The sequence below is a fragment of the Salvelinus sp. IW2-2015 genome, linkage group LG12, assembly GCF_002910315.2.
Source record: "Salvelinus sp. IW2-2015 linkage group LG12, ASM291031v2, whole genome shotgun sequence".
Taxonomy (NCBI): domain Eukaryota; kingdom Metazoa; phylum Chordata; class Actinopteri; order Salmoniformes; family Salmonidae; genus Salvelinus; species Salvelinus sp. IW2-2015.
In genome coordinates, this window is record NC_036852.1 from 5,478,331 (window position 1) to 5,494,534 (window position 16,204).

Consider the following 16,204-nt stretch of genomic DNA (forward strand, 5'->3'; position numbering starts at 1 on the left):
GATCAAAAGTTACAGGGGACAGACTCCGTCGTGTTTGGATCAGGCATTTCAGTATGAATACCATCTCTCAACATGTTGGAACAAACATCAGAGACACAGTCTGATTGCTCTACACGCGTGTTCTTCTATTTGAACAGTGACGGACTCTCTCCCACACAAAGACACTGACATATGCTTCGCTAKAGCTCTCACCCAACGACCTCGTTCCCCTCATTCCCACTCCTCCTCCTTTGTTCTCTCTCTCCCCSRSTCTSTCTCTCCAGCCTTCCGTGCGAGGAGGTTTCTGGGTCAGATGTTGGGTTACATAAGGAGCCCAGTGTGTGTTAGTGAGCTAGTCTGACTCTCACTGGAGCTGTTGCTGGTGAGATATTCATGAGCTCCATATTGTTCCCAGCATGCATCACTTTACCTCCCCGATGCCTCGCTGTCGCTCATCCTCACCTGAACATCACTCCACCCCTTCTTGCGTCTCTCTCTCTCTTGCTCTCTCCTTCCTTCCTTTCCTCTCTCTCTCTCTCCCCCTCCTTCCTTTCCACTCTCTCCTCCCCTTTCTCTCGCCTTCCTTTCTTTCCTCTCTCTCTCTCCTCCCATTTCTCTCCCCTTCCGTCTCCTTTTCTCTCCCTTTCCCATGGCAGGTTTCATTATTCCTCTCCCAGAAGGTGTGGCTCTGACAGCTATGGGGTTACTGCAAACAGGTTTCACACCATTTAACATCATAGAAGTGAAGGTGCTGCTTGGGTAGAAAGTATTAGCATGTCAGCATTTACCAAGGCCTCTGCATATGCAACAACCAGAAAGCCAGGTGTGTGTGTGTTTCTCTGTGTGGCTCAGTGCCCATGTCAGGCCTGATCAATGGCCCAGCATGAAACTGTGTGTCTGAAGTGATGCATCATCCACCTGAAGGGAGAGGTTGTGAGGGAGAGTAAACACATTGATATGAATGAACTGAAGCTGTAATAGAGGACGATAAAGGCTGTATCCTACAGAGACCTGAGGCGTAATGGAGAGCTCAGAGGAGAACCTAGTGAAAACCTGATCCCTGGCTGACTCTACAGTATCAGTATCAGTATTCTATGGATTAAAAATAMAATTGGGTTGGAGGCCTTCTCTTTTGCACTACGCCAACATGTACTGCGCTAAAACAGGATTGGGCAGGACTCTATGTATGGGGTAGGTGTATACCTACATYATTAGCTAATACGTTATTGCATTAAGAAACATGTCCAGTAGGATTGCTATTTTAGATAGAAGTGGACAAGGGACAATAGGATATTTCTGTCTTCTTCTGACACGGACTAAATCCTTCCAAACCCATAAATCACATCTAGCCCCTAGCTGCTCTCCTCTCATCCAAACATGTTATAATAATAATCATCTTTCCGTGKGGATTACTCCATCTCTGCTGAACACCCGAGAGCGGAATGGAGCGCCACTAAGCTGTTCTAGAAGCAGATCCAGGGTTAGAATAGAGAGTTTCTATGTTCACAAGAGTTCATCTGTTGWAAAACACAGTTCAGTTGAACACAAGCTTGGCAATCTTTCACAATAWCAACTTCCCACTTCCTGTCTGTTGTCATGACGACAAGAGGATGTTTGGATTCCGAGCATGTCCTGGTCCAAGTTGCTTGTCTGACCAATGGAAGAGCTGCCTAAACCACCATAGCAACAGTCAYAGAGCCAATCAGTGCCCGTCTGGCTGTTCCTCTGTTGGTAAGTATCTCCCTCCTCTCCTGGTTCACAGCTTTTCAGCTCTCTCCCTTTGGCAAGTCACCCCTCATGTCAGATGTAAGCAATGACTCAAGATACAGAACACACACACAGTGGCCTTGCTGGTTTCTTTTGCCTCACATTCAGCTAGTTGTGACAAAAGACTAGAGTGCGTGTGACTGTGTGAGCCCAAATCACACGGGGAGATGTCCGTCAACGGCGTGAAAGTGGTGCGTGAGAGAAGCGAGCATCAATTCACACACTGCGTAGCGTATGCTAACGTAATTGTCATGAAAACCCATTATAAATAGTTATTTTTGTTATGTTCGKTGTGTAGGCTAGCCCCTGTGAGTTATTGTTGTGAATCAACTTATATGTCCTACGGAGCCACCGTACCTGGGCTAAACAGTTGTTATGCTAGCTCACGAACGTGAGGAGAGTTGTAGCTTGTAAACCCGAGCCGTTTATAAAGAACTAGCCAAGTCTCGTTCTTTCTACATAGCAGTATTCTCTCTTGAAATCCGAGTTCCTCAAGTTATCCAGCCGTAGKCTGCCAAGGCTATATGCCTAGCTATGATCGATATCAACACAGGTAGGCTGCAAATGTTTCACTGATATTGATCAACCTTAGCTTTCGGGCCTACATATACATGTTTTGTCTACTTAGCACAGGGAAGATCATAATTCTTCTTAATTATTTTTCTACAAACGACCCACTCCATCCTGAGACCAAATTTGATTAATNTTATTTTTGTTATGTTCGCTGTGTAGGCTAGCCCCTGTGAGTTATTGTTGTGAATCAACTTATATGTCCTACGGAGCCACCGTACCTGGGCTAAACAGTTGTTATGCTAGCTCACGAACGTGAGGAGAGTTGTAGCTTGTAAACCCGAGCCGTTTATAAAGAACTAGCCAAGTCTCGTTCTTTCTACATAGCAGTATTCTCTCTTGAAATCCGAGTTCCTCAAGTTATCCAGCCGTAGKCTGCCAAGGCTATATGCCTAGCTATGATCGATATCAACACAGGTAGGCTGCAAATGTTTCACTGATATTGATCAACCTTAGCTTTCGGGCCTACATATACATGTTTTGTCTACTTAGCACAGGGAAGATCATAATTCTTCTTAATTATTTTTCTACAAACGACCCACTCCATCCTMAGACCAAATTTGATTAATTTGAACCAAGGCACTTACTAACCATATACTTRGTTTGAARTTTATTKATCAAATCGGCTGTAAGCTACAACCGTGATAGCCTAACGGTACTGCCAAGAAATGACACTGACAACGTGATATATATCATTCTAATGTGACGCAGTTGACGRCCGCGGCTCGTCTGCTCTCTCATTCCCTCACATGCATTCTCATTCCAGCGTGAGCGTWAAAAAAAAAACACTTCTCGTGTGATTTGGTCTTTACAGTGTTTGAGCYGGCAGATCCAAGGACAGAGGGAGGAAAGCACAGAACAGAAAAAGACAARGAGGGGGTGGGAAGGGACAAGTGGTGTGAGAGATAAAATGTCAACACTAGAGGCTGGTGTGAAAGTGTGGACTAGTAGAATAGCGTTAGATCCTAAATTTAGTCCCAGCCATTTAAGCTCCATATGGAGTGTCTATACACTGGTGATTATCTGGACAGGGRGGAAACTGCAAACACACTCATTGAATGGCTTTCCACGTCACATCTTTTTAGAACAGAATCAATCTAGTAACTGGCATTTTTCCAGGTCAGGTCACAGGTTCAGGACAAACTCAGGATCTAAGAATATCATATGATAGAGGGCAAAGTGGTGTGGATGATACCATGGTATATACTGTAGGTGCTGTGAAGTGTAGCAGSCTATCCTGTGAGATGGGTGGAGTCTGTCCGTTTCCCAGCGGCATCATGTTCTAGTCTAGCAGACATCCAGCTGTGTTATTCCCCAACGGGCCTGTGTGTGTTTGTACGGTCTATGACTTCCCCTTGGCCAGTGGGGCAACCATAGCAGACAGCTGTACTTGCTGACATCATCTCATCTGACAGATGCTCAAATCTACTCAGCCATGTGTTAACAGAACAGCGTTAATAATAGCTGTATGACGCCCCTTTAATAATTGGTGTCCTGCTGTGTGGACAATGGTTGGGACAAATTAGAGACTTCACTGATCGGACTGTGGGCTTTACAGGTCAACCTTGTCATAGGAAAACGACAATAGCATATGTGAAAAAAAGGCATGTTTAACAACATTATACTATACCGCCTCCCCTTTTTAGATGTTCAAAAGGCCTATATAAATACATGTTGAGGCATTTCTTACTCCTATTTACCCACTACTTTCTGCAGCGTTTTCATTATGCAGAGGCAGCTCTGCAGAGTGGTACTAGCGGGAAAAGCCACAAAGTTATAACATTTTAACCTAACCTAACCACACTGCTAACCTAATCTTAAATTAAGCAAAAACGCATTTATTTTTCATAAATTGTACTGAACTAATTAGAGAGAGTTTCCAGAGGAGAGGTGCAGCTGGTGTGTATGTATGTGTTTGTGTGTGTGTGTTGTTACATATATACTTACCGTTCAAAAGTTTGGGGTCACTTAGAAATGTCCTTGTTTTTTGTCCATTAAAATAACATCAAATTGATCAGAAATGAAGTGTAGACATTGTTAATGTTGTAAATACTATTGTAGCTGGAAACGCGATTTTTTATGGAATATCTACATAGGTACAGAGGCCCATATCAACAACCATCACTCCTGTGTTCCAATGCACAGTTGTGTAGCTAATCCAAGTTTATCATTTTAAAAGGCTAATTGATCATTAGAAAACCTTTTTTAATTTTTTAGCACACAGTGAATACTGTTTTTCTGATTGAAGAAGCAAAAAACTGGACTTTAGACTAGTTGAGTATCTGGAGCATCAGCATTTGTGGGTTCGATTACAGCTCAAAATGGCCAGAAACAAATCTTCTGAAACTATCAGTCTATTCTTGTTCTGAGAAATAAAGGCTTTTCCATGCGAGAAATTGCCAAGGAATGAAGATCTCGTACAACGCTGTGTACTACTCCTTCACAGAACAGCTGTCTCTCACAAGAATAGAAAGAGGAGTGGGAGCCCCGTGCCTAGCGTTGAGTTCTAGTTTGAGAAAGACGCCTCACAAGTCCTCAACTGGCAGCTTCATTAAATAGTAACCCGAAAAACGCAGTCAAAACGTAACAGTGAAGGACGACTCTGGGATGCTGGCCTCTAGGCAGAGTTGCAAAGAAAGCCATATCTCAGACTGGCAATAAAAATAAAGATTAAGATGGGCAAAAGAACACAGACACTGATCAATTTGATGTTATTTTAATGGACAATTTTTTTGTGCTTTTCTTTCAAATACAAGGACATTTCTAAGTTACCCCAAACTTTTGAATGGTAGTGTACATATAACACAAATACAAACCATACACACCCAGCTGGACCTCTCTTCTGGTCAAACCTGCTCCCTCTCACTCGCTCTCAATAAAGGGCTTCATTGCATGGAAAGCCAGAATGAGGGTTTGTGCTCAGGCTAGAATCACCTCCAGACTAGAGGGTTTGTGCTCTCCCTTCTCTCTCTCCCTCTACTCATTCCGGGTTTTACTTATTGTTTACTATTTTCTGCTTGTAGAATAATAGTGAAAGACATGAAAACTATGAAATAACACACATGGAATCATGTAGTAACAAAAAAAAGTGTTAAACAAATCAAAATGCATTTTAGATTTTTCAAAGTAGCCACCGTTGCCTTGATGAAGCTTTGCACACACTTGGATTCTCTCAACCAGCTTCATGAGGTAGTCACCTGGAATGAATTTCAAATTAACATGTGTGTTTTTTTTGAAAGTTAATTTGTGGCATTTCTTTCCTTCTTAATGTGTTTGAGCCAATCAGTTGTGTTGTGACAAAGTAGGGGTGGTATACAGAAGATAGGTATTCCAAGCAAAAACCAGACATACAGTCGCAAAAACAATCAAGCTCTATGATGAAACTGTTCTCATGTGGACGCCACAAGGAAAGGAAAGCCAGAGTTTACTTGCTGCAGAGGATAAGTTATTAGAGTTACCAGCCTCAGAAATTGCAGCCCAATAAAATGCTTCACAGAGTTCAAGTAACAGACACAATCTCAACATTAACTATTCAGAGGAGACTGCGTGAATCAGGGTTCATGTTGAATTGCTGCAAAGAAACCACTACTAAAGGACACCAATAAGAAGAAGAGACTTGTTTGGGCCAAGAAACAAAGCAATAGACATTAGAACGTGGAAATCTGTCCTTTGGCCTGATGAGTCCAAATGTAGACATTTTGGTTCAACTGCCTTGTTTTTGTGAGACGCAGAGTAGGTGAACGATGATTCCGCATGTGTAGTTCACCGTGAAGCATGGAGGAGGAGGTGTGATGGTGCTTTGTCTGGTGACACTGTCTAATTTATTAGAATTCAGCACGCTTAACAGCATAGACACGCATTCTGCAGTGATACGCCATCCCATCTGGTTTGGCGGTTAGTGGGACTATCATTTGTTTTTCACAGGACAATGACCCAACACACCTCCAGGCTGTGTAAGGGCTATTTTACCAAGAAGGAGAGTGTGTAGTGCTGCATCAGATGACCTGGCTCCACAATCACCCGACTCAACCCAATTGAGATGGTTTGGGATGAGTTGGACCACAGAGTGAAGGAAAAGCAGCCAACAAGTGCTCAGCATATGTGGGAACCCCTTCAAGATGGTTGGAAAGCATTCCAGGTGAAGCTGGGTGACAGAATGCCAGAGTGTGCAAAGTTGTCATCAAGGCAAAGGGTGGCTACTTTGAAGAATCTAAATATATTTTCATTTGTTTAACACTTTTTTGGTTACTACATGATTCCATATGTTGTTATTTCATAGTTTTGATGTCTTACTTTTATTCTACAATGTAGAAAATAGTAAAATTAAAGAAAAATCCTGGAATGTGTAGGTGTGTCCAACCTTTGACTGCTACTGTATATATGTGTGTGTGGTGTGTACAGAGGGGTGACAGTGAAAGGAGTGGTCATTTCTGATTGATTCTAGTGGGGTGGGGAAGAGAGGGGAAAGAGGAGAGAGAGGGGCTAGGAGGGACAGGAAGCCATGGCTTTAGTCAGCCCCAGATCATCTTGCTGAGCGCCTCAGCTCTTAGCAACATGGAGATGAATATGTTTGACTGTATGTGTGTGTGTCTGCAACGCTCATAAGCCTCATTKACGAACAGGACCAATCTCTATAGTACTCTCTGAGAGAGTTGCTCTTAGCTGACATATCATAGTTATGTGTGGCACCACAGTGTAGTGACTGACTGTATGTTTAGGATGGAAATGTCAGTGCTTCTGTAGAAATGTCATCAAAGCCTTCAAGGAGATGGCTGACTAACTATGTGGCTGAGAATTCTAACAAAGTCTTCCGTCAGTCTCATTTAGATACACCATTCAGTACTGATCATTGTTGTATGTGGGTGACTATATTTCTGCGTCTGCGCCACAGTCGTCGTGACTGACGCCTAGCCAAAGCGTGTACCAAATAAGTAGCCCAGTGAATGACTGGAGACACAGTCAGGAACCCCACACACACACACAGCCCACTCAAGCCTCTTCCTGCAAGCTGTTGTCGTGCTACAGCCTGGCAATGCCGTCTGGAGGTGATGTAACCAAAGATGTAACCATGCTGACTGGTGACTACCCACCATACAGGAACTGGACCCGCTCCAGTCTCCACACACACACACAATCAGCAAGTCATCGTCTGCATCCCAAATGGCACTCTATTCCCTATATACTGCACTACTTTTGACCTGAGCCCAGTGCACTAAATAGGGAATAGAGTGCCATTTGGTACGCACACATAGTAGAATACTCATCCTCCTACAGCTCCACAGAGACCTTTGATATATGTTTAAGGACAGTATGTACCTTGGTGTATGAGTGTGTGAGTATGTGTGTGTGTGTGGCTGCCTCCATTACTCCATTAGCAGATTGCACTAACCTATTTAGTCATCGCCGTGTTCTTCTCAATACAAACAAATGTGTCACTACAGATGCCAGTCTGTTTCTCAGCTCCCCTCTCGCTCTCTCTGTCCCTCTTGGTTTTTCTCTCCTCTGTGTCACAGTGACACAGAGAAGAACACCAGTGGACATGTGCAGGGATGTCACCTTGTATGATCATRCCACTGTAGTGAGTGGGCATCAGCAATAGCTGTAACACGTGTGATACCCAGCACAGGCTTGGCTTCCAATGCAACCTTTATTTAACTAGGCAAGTCAGTTAAGAACAAATTATAATTTACAATGACGACCAAACCCGGACGACGCTGGGCCAATTGTGCGCCGTGGTCGATGATATTACTAGGTTAACTAGCTTGTTCTGCATTGCATATAATCAATGCGGTGCCTATTAATTTATCATCGAATCACAGCCTACTTCGCCAAACGGGTGATGATTTAACAAAGGCGCATTTGCGAAAAAAGCACAATCGTTGCACGAATGTACCTAACCATAAACATCTTTTGCCTTTCTTAAAATCAATAGACAGAAGTATATATTTTTAAACCTGCATATTTAGTTTTATATATATATATATATAAATAAAAATCGTCCGATTAATCGGTATCGGCTTTTTCAGATCGTCCGATTAATCGGTATCGGCGTTGAAAAATCATAATCGGTCGACCTTTAATATACTCCAATGTAGGCACTCCTCCTTCTCTCCAATCCTCACATCTTATGGTTCCACAGGAAGAGGGTAATAGGATAGTGAACCATAATTTCTCCCATCGGGGGATCTGACCTGACCTCAACCCCTCCTTCACCTAATCCACAGMTAGCAATCCTGTGACTTCTTCCCGTCCACCCAACACATTCCAAAGCCATCTGTCTTTATACAGAGAACCATTCACTTTTGACATTAAAAGCCAGTCTCTTACACTCCTTTATATACTATGCTTCTGATCTATAGTGTCTTTAGTATCTCAATGTTCAAAGTTTACCCCGAATCCAACACAGCATACCTTTGTCGCATTTCTCAATCTCAAAGGAATATGTTGAAGAAGAACATGGGGTGAGAGCAGGAAGTGAATTAAATGAATGAGACCTGAGACTACACAGAAGAAAGGTAAGAAAGGGTGAATAAGAGTGAAAAAGGAGAACAATATAAAGAAAGAAAGCAAGACGAAAGATAGGCCAGATCTGCCAATGGGCTCCCCATTCCCCAGTGTTTGCTTACGTAACCACTTCATAATGCATTACTCACTATGTCACTGTGTTACTGCTGCTGTGGGCTTTAGTCTGTCGCTGCTACTAAATGTCTTTTATAGACTTCATCAGATGTTTTCCCACTGTGTTACTGCTGCTCTGGGCTTCTGGGCTGTCGCTGCTACAAAATGTCTTCATAGTGTTCCCCAGATGTTTTCCCACTGTGTTACTGCTGCTCTGGGCTGTCGCTGCTACAAAATGTCTTCATAGGGTTCCCCAGATGTTCTCTCACTGTTTTGGAGCTAGGAGGACAATTAGTGTGCTTTTTAAAAAAAATACAATGAAGCAAGCGCACCCATTTCTTTCAGGAAATATACATTTTCAAGTTGTATTTATTCTATTGGGTGTAATTATTTTTTCATGTCCAACCCCACAGTCACACAGATACAAAATGGTGGCTGTGTTGCCAGTCCCTTTCCTTTTTTGTTTCTTATCTCCTCCATCATCTACTTCATAATCAGTAGTCTGATCAAGCAAGATTGCATCATTCCATTCTCTCTTTCTCTCATTTCCTCAGTTCCTCCCGTCTTCCTTCCCCTATCGCTTGTTGCAGATATCTTTGGGTTCGCCAGTCTTATCTCGTGTTCTCTCCCCAATTGAATTTCAAGAACATAACCAAAAGAAACACCTAGTGCAGAAACAAGGTTGTTTTGCACACTTTGTACAAAGTAATAAAATGCAGTACTACAGGATATTTCTTAACGTAGCTCTTTATTAGCTAGCTATAACTGGCATGTTCACATATCGCCAACCAGGATCAAAACTGACCATGACCTAACCATCTGGGTGGTCTTAACCAATCATAGCACAGTATGATATGGCGGTAAAATGCATCCAATTATAATTCAGTATGTTTACACATATGAATATTACATCCCCCTTCTTTTAAAACAAAAGAAKAWTMTTTACATATTCTAAGCGTTTCTTTTGAAAACATGCTCTGCAGTTTGAACTCAAGGTAAGTAACCATTTATATTGCATACTACACCAACTGAATCAACATAGACTCTGAAACAATGATCCAACATACTGTTACTTTTCAAACAAGGGATTCTCAGCAACTCAGCTTTCACAGTAGAAATACATCTTAACATTTCAAACAAATACAATACCTAAGCATTTCAAGTGAACTTTCAATAGGGCAGCGATCCGCCTACACCCGTTGACATTTCACAGGTCTAGGACAGCTCCGGGCTTGACCTCTCCTCCTGACCTTGTGTGATATGATGCTGAGCATGCTTCTGTGTCAGTCAACAGTTCTTGTGGTGTTGCAGGTAAGTATGGTGGATGTTCTGCTGTGTGTGTGTTAGTCCATCACGTTATCTTTCAGGGGAACAGTTCATCTCATCAGTGTGTTCTTTTGTGTTCAGTAGGTGACGACGATTGCGGCGGTACACCGCTCCTTCTGCGGTGCGGACGTGATATGAACGTTCAGTGTCAGCTGGCTGGATGACGACTGCTGGCTTCCAGAGGCCATGCTCTTGGATTCTAACTGACTCTCCGTCGATCAGTGGTGGCAGTGGTCTAGCTGACCTGTCGTAGTATCGCTTTTGTTGTTGTTGTCTCTGTGCACGTTTTTCATGCATTTCCTTGTAGCTGACGACCTCAGGTTGTAGCTGCTGGTTGGTGCTGGGAAGGATTGAGCGAAGTCTGCGGCTCATCAACAGCTGGGCTGTTGATTTGAAGTTGTCAATTGGAGTGTTGCGGTATTCAAGGAGACTGAGGTAGGGGTCTCTCTTGTCTGCTTTTGCTTTATCCATGAGTGATTTAGCAATCTGCACTGATTTTTTAGCAAGGTCATTACTTTGAGGGTAATGCTGGCTTGTGGTGACATGTGTGAACTCCCATGCTTTTGTGAAGGATTCAAACTCATTTGATTTGTAACAGGGCCCATTGTCAGATATTAAAGTCTCTACAATGCCATGCCTGGCAAAGGCTGCTTTCAGCTTGTGTATTACAGCTGCAGATGTGGTGCTGTGAAGCTTGTCGAGTTCGAAGTATCTGCTGRAGTAGTCAACTGTTACGATGTAGTTCTCGTTGTTCCAGGTGAACAGATCAGTTGCCACGACCTGCTAGGGTCGGTCTGGGATACAGTGAGGTAACATTGGCTCTTTGGTGTTTGAGGGGCGTCGTTCAAGACATATGGCGCATTTACCAACAACGTCCTCTATTTGTTTGCACATTCCGGGCCAAAACAAAATGTCCCGTGCTCTCTGTTTGCACTTTTCCATGCCCATGTGTCCAGCATGGATCTTTGTCAAAATCTCTTCTCTGAGACTGGTAGGAATAATGATTTTCTCTCCTTTGAAAATTATTCCGTTGATCTGTGATAGTTCATCACGATGGTTCCAGAATTCTGAGACGCTCTGAGGGCATTTTCTCCTCTCCTCAGGCCATCCATCCTGTATGACTTTCCTCAGCTGTGCGAGTTGCGAGTCCTTTTCTGTTTCTGCTTGGATCTCCTTCAGTTTTGTGTCACTAACTGGTAAGTTGCTGTACACAGTGTGCACTTGCATGTCCATGCCTTCACTGAGGCTGCTGTCCTTATAGGTAAGAAACTTCCTGGAGAGRGTGTCTGCGACAGGGATGTCTTTGCCTGGACGGTGAGTGATTGTGAAGTCGTATTTTTGTAGTTGAAGGATCATTGTCTGTAGCCTTGGCGGGGCTGCGGCTAGTGGTTTCCTCATAATTGACTCAAGGGGCTTGTGGTCGGATTCCACAATGACTTGTCGTCCATATATGTACTGATGGAAACATTTACATCCGAACAGAATGGCGTAGAGCTCCTTTTCGATTTGAGCGTAGTTGATTTCACAGTCTGTGAGAGATTTGGAAGCGTAGCCAATGGGCTTTCCTTCTTGCAGTAGCACTGCACCTAGTCCATACTTCGACGCGTCCACTTGGAGTCTGAGCTCTTTGTCGGGGTCGTAGTAGGCAAGGATTGGTCCTGGTTCTCTCGTGATCAAGTCTTTCACATTCTGGAAAGCAATGTCGTGTTGCTTGTCCCAGAGAAACTCACTGGACTGCTTTAGCAGTTGACGCAGGGGTACATTAGCGTTGGAGAGGCTGGGTGCGAACTTGGCTAAGTAGTTGACCATGCCAAGCACTGTTTCCAGCTCTGCACGGTTCTTTGGTGGCTCCATTTCTTTTATGGCTGAGATCTTCTGTGGATCTGGCTTGATTACAGTCGCTGTGAGAAGATGTCCGAAGTAGCTGACCTCTGTAGCGCCGACTGTGCTCTTCTCGGGGTTGAGCCGGACTCCTCTCTCGCGGGACCTTTGCAGCATCGCGCGGATGTTTCGGTCGTGCTCCTCTTTGGTTCGACCATAGACAAGGATGTCGTCCACAATTGCCACAACTCCGTCGAGGCCTTCGTACACTTCGTCGATCTTTCGCTGAAACTCGTCTTGGGCTGAGATAATCCCAAAAGGCAGGTGATGGAACCTGTAGCGTCCAAACGGTGTGTTGAATGTTGTGAGCTTAGATGACACTTCTGTGAGCTTGATAGCCCAGTAGCCTGATCTAGCGTCCATGACACTGAAGTAGTGTGCTCCCGCTAGCTTGTGTGTGATGCCATCTAGCGTCGGTAAAGGATAATGGGGGCGTTTGATAGCCTTGTTCAAGTCTCTTGGGTCGAGACATACTCMGAGCTTGCCTGTGCGTGGTTTCTCCACCACCACRAASGCYTTTACCCAGTCAGTCGGTTCTGTAACCTTGGTGACTATGTCAGATTGCTCCATGCTCTCCAACTCTTTCTTCAGACGGGCACGGAGAGCAAGGGGAATCTTTCTCGGTGGGTAGACCACAGGGATTGCGTCTGGGTCAAGGTGAATGGTACATTCTCCTGGGAATAATCCTATTCCTGTAAAAACATCAGCAAACTCCTCCAGTACATTGTCTGTCTCTACTGGTGCTGTCATTGATAAAACTAGCTTGATGAGGTCCATGTCTAAACATGCTTTAAGACCTAGCACTGCAGGGGCTCTAGTGTCAACAACGTAAAAGTCCAACATCATGTCACTTTCCTTGTATTTGCATTTGAAAGTGCATGTGCCTTTTACTGGGAGCTGTTCACCACCATAACCAGTCAGTCTGCATGTGGTGGGCTGTAGCTCACACTCAGATGTCAAGCTGCAGTACTTATTCAGAGGAATAATGTTTACTTGTGCACCAGTGTCTAGTTTGAACTTTAGCTRTGTGCCTTGTGTTCCTATCTCAATGTCAGCAAAGGCTTGCTCTGTCTCTGATATTTGACTTTTCTGTGTCACTGAATCAATAAACAGTTAATCAGCGTTTGWCTCTTTGATTGACATTTCATCTTCACTCACTGTGTGTACTGTTTTTCCACGGTWAGCTCTGCACACTTTTGCAAAGTGATTCCATTTTCCACATTTAGTACACTGTTTGCCTTTAGCTGGGCAATTTCCTTGTTCGCCATGCACTTTGTATCCACAATATCCATATGTTTTGGGGCGTTTTGAGTATGTGTCGCTCTGTTTTGGAGTTATGTCTCGCTCGGTTCTAAAACGCGCTCTCTGCGCACCGGAGGTGTGCTTTGATGTCTGCGTGCACTGCTTGTTCACGTGATGCGCTCGTGCTGCCGCGCGAAATGGTTTTCATCTGAGCCAGTGCTAGCTCGTGAGATCTGGCTATGTCGATAGCTTTGTCCAGCGTTACCTCAGACCCAACATTCAAAAGTTTCTCTCTCACTCGCGGTGAGTGTATTCCAAATACAATACGGTCCCTGACCATCTCATCCTTGTTTGCATAATCACAGTCTTTCACAAGCAGACGCAGCTCTGTCACAAACTGTTCAAAAGATTCGCTAGCTCCCTGTACTTTCTCATGGAATTTGTACCTAGCGAAAATCGTATTGGTCTTCGGCACAACATATGCTTCAAAACGATCGTAGTATGTTTTCAGTACCTTTGATTCAGCCTCGGTAAGTGTTCAAGTGTTGTAAATATCTCTCTCTTTTTCACCGATCCAGAGGAGTAGGTAGCTGCACTTTTCCTCTTCTCCTCTTTCCTTCAGAGGACCCGTGAACATTAGCTCCACATGCTGTTTGTACTTACGCCATGCATCGGGTAAGTTTGTTGACTCCCAGTCCATTCGAGGTGAAGGAACTCCAGAAAAATCCATCTTTTAGGACCTTTTACTCTGACACCATGTCTTGTTTTGCACACTTTGTACAAAATAATAAAATGCAGTACTACAGGATATTTCTTAACGTAGGTATTTATTAGCTAGCTATAACTGGCATGTTCACATATCGCCAACCAGGATCAACTGCCCATGACCTAACCATTTGGGTGGTCTTAACCAATCATAGCACAGTATGATATGGCGGTAAAATGCATCCAATTATAATTCAGTATGTTTACACATATGAATATTACAGTTATGTAGAACGATTTGAAATCAATGTAGCCTGGCTGGTCCCAGATCTGTTTCTGCTCTCTTGCCAAGTCTTTATGGAATTGTTATGCCAAACATGTTTGGCTTGACAACGACAACAAAAGGAGTTGGCAAGAGCGCAGAAACAGATCTGGGACCAGCCAGGCTAGGATGAAAGTATGATGCCCACGTAACTGAAGGAAGGCCAATGACCTACTGTGAGAATTCCGTGAGGTGTGTGACAGACCGAGCTCATGCGGTCACAGACTTATATCACACAGTCCTATCAGAGCCACTTTCCGATGAAGAACTATAACTCGTGGAAAGGACACACGGGTTTGGCGCGATAACAGTGGCAGTTATCAATCAATATAGCTGTTCATTTCAACCCTTAACCTCTAAAGCTGCCTCGCATGTCGATCAATATCCATCACTGATGTGTGACTGGCTGTGGCCGCTGTGGAAACATCACAGGCTGTGTCACCGTGGTAACTAGGACAACTGTGGTGGCAGGCAGATCATCGGTGTGTATGTCAACAGACTCACGTGTTTCCCCACACAGTCCCGTTGAGAGCCAGGCTGCTGTGTTGGGGCACCATAGGGACAATGAGAAACCCTTGAGGGGGGCGATAGATAGCGATTCAACTAAATGTCAAATCCTACCAAAGAGAGGAGACAGGGTGTTAGACTTGGCCGCTACAGGCTAATTGTTGGCCTGTTATTTGTCCTCTACTCCCTCTGGTTCTGGTGGTGATACTAGGGCCCAGGCAGAGCTTCTTCGTGGAGGCCCAGGCAGAGTGGTGTGGACCTGGGCAGACGAGGATGTGTTGTCTGGCCTGGGGATCACCTGGTTAGACAGTCGGTGGCACATAATGGGCAAATAAAAATGATCTTACTTCGGTAAATCCTGCCTGGTATAGCAGATAATGGCCTAGTGACAGCAACTGTCACGTAAACCCAGTTGGCGCTCATCAATGGATCAGCTAGCCCATCAGAATGGATGGACTAGAAATCTCTTCATTCTGCCCATAAAAGGGGGTGGTGGTGATGGTGGGGTGGATCCGGGGGCAGATAGAGAGAGAACGATGGGTTTATCTATGAGAGCTTTGTGTGTCAGCGGACATGGCCATGAATGTTACCAATTGTTTCCCCCAGCAGACTGCGGAGGCTGCAGCTCCTACACTCTCTCTGGGATGGAGTTCCTTTGGAGTCGTTAATGAACTGAACAGACCACTTAACGCATCTCTCAAAGAGACCCAGGCAGTCTAGTGGGAATCTAAGGGAGTCAAATTCCTTCTGTGTGTGAACCTAGAGGTGACTTGCAGTGGTTTATTACACATACAAAGAGTCTCTCTCTACTGACTCTTCTAATATAATTGAATCGATTCACCTGTATTTATTTATTCACTAGAACAAATGATTGAGATCCAGAAACAAAGGATAGACCTTAAGCAGTTGTAAAACTAAATTCAGCGTATTACGGTTTATGCTCTTCATACTTACGATTCAGTTAGTCCCAGTCTGTGTCAGTCTGATCTGGTGTTAATCTTGGTGTGTGTGTGTGTGTTCTGCACGTAGACAGATAATGAGATTGGGACCTGCTACCTGTATCTGTAGCCAGGAGGAAGGACAGCAGAGGACTGGATTAATTCTATTACAATCCATCTCATTCACACTCCTCGTGCACACACGATTCACCTCTCCTCAATTCACATCCCTTTCCCTTATTCACTCTCTCCATCTCTCTCTGTATCCCACAACTGTTATATGGCGTCTTCTGCCATCATTCCTTCATACATGTACATCCCATTCTCCATCTCTCTCTACTCTTCTTCC

General features: G+C 44.1%; 1 protein-coding gene across 2 annotated transcripts in view; it reads right to left on the reverse strand.

Moving 5' to 3' along the window:
• The window catches only part of LOC111970922 (transmembrane protein 198-like), a 24,454-nt gene that overhangs the window by 5,581 nt on the left and 2,669 nt on the right, over nt 1-16,204 (reverse strand). Inside the window, exon 1 of one of the 2 annotated variants that reach the window (XM_070445938.1) lies at nt 193-379. The exons of the other annotated variant lie outside the window; for it this stretch is intronic. The gene's annotated coding sequence lies outside the window, so the exon portion shown is untranslated. Of the gene's footprint in view, nt 1-192; nt 380-16,204 lie in introns of those variants that run through there. 2 annotated transcript variants of the gene reach the window in all.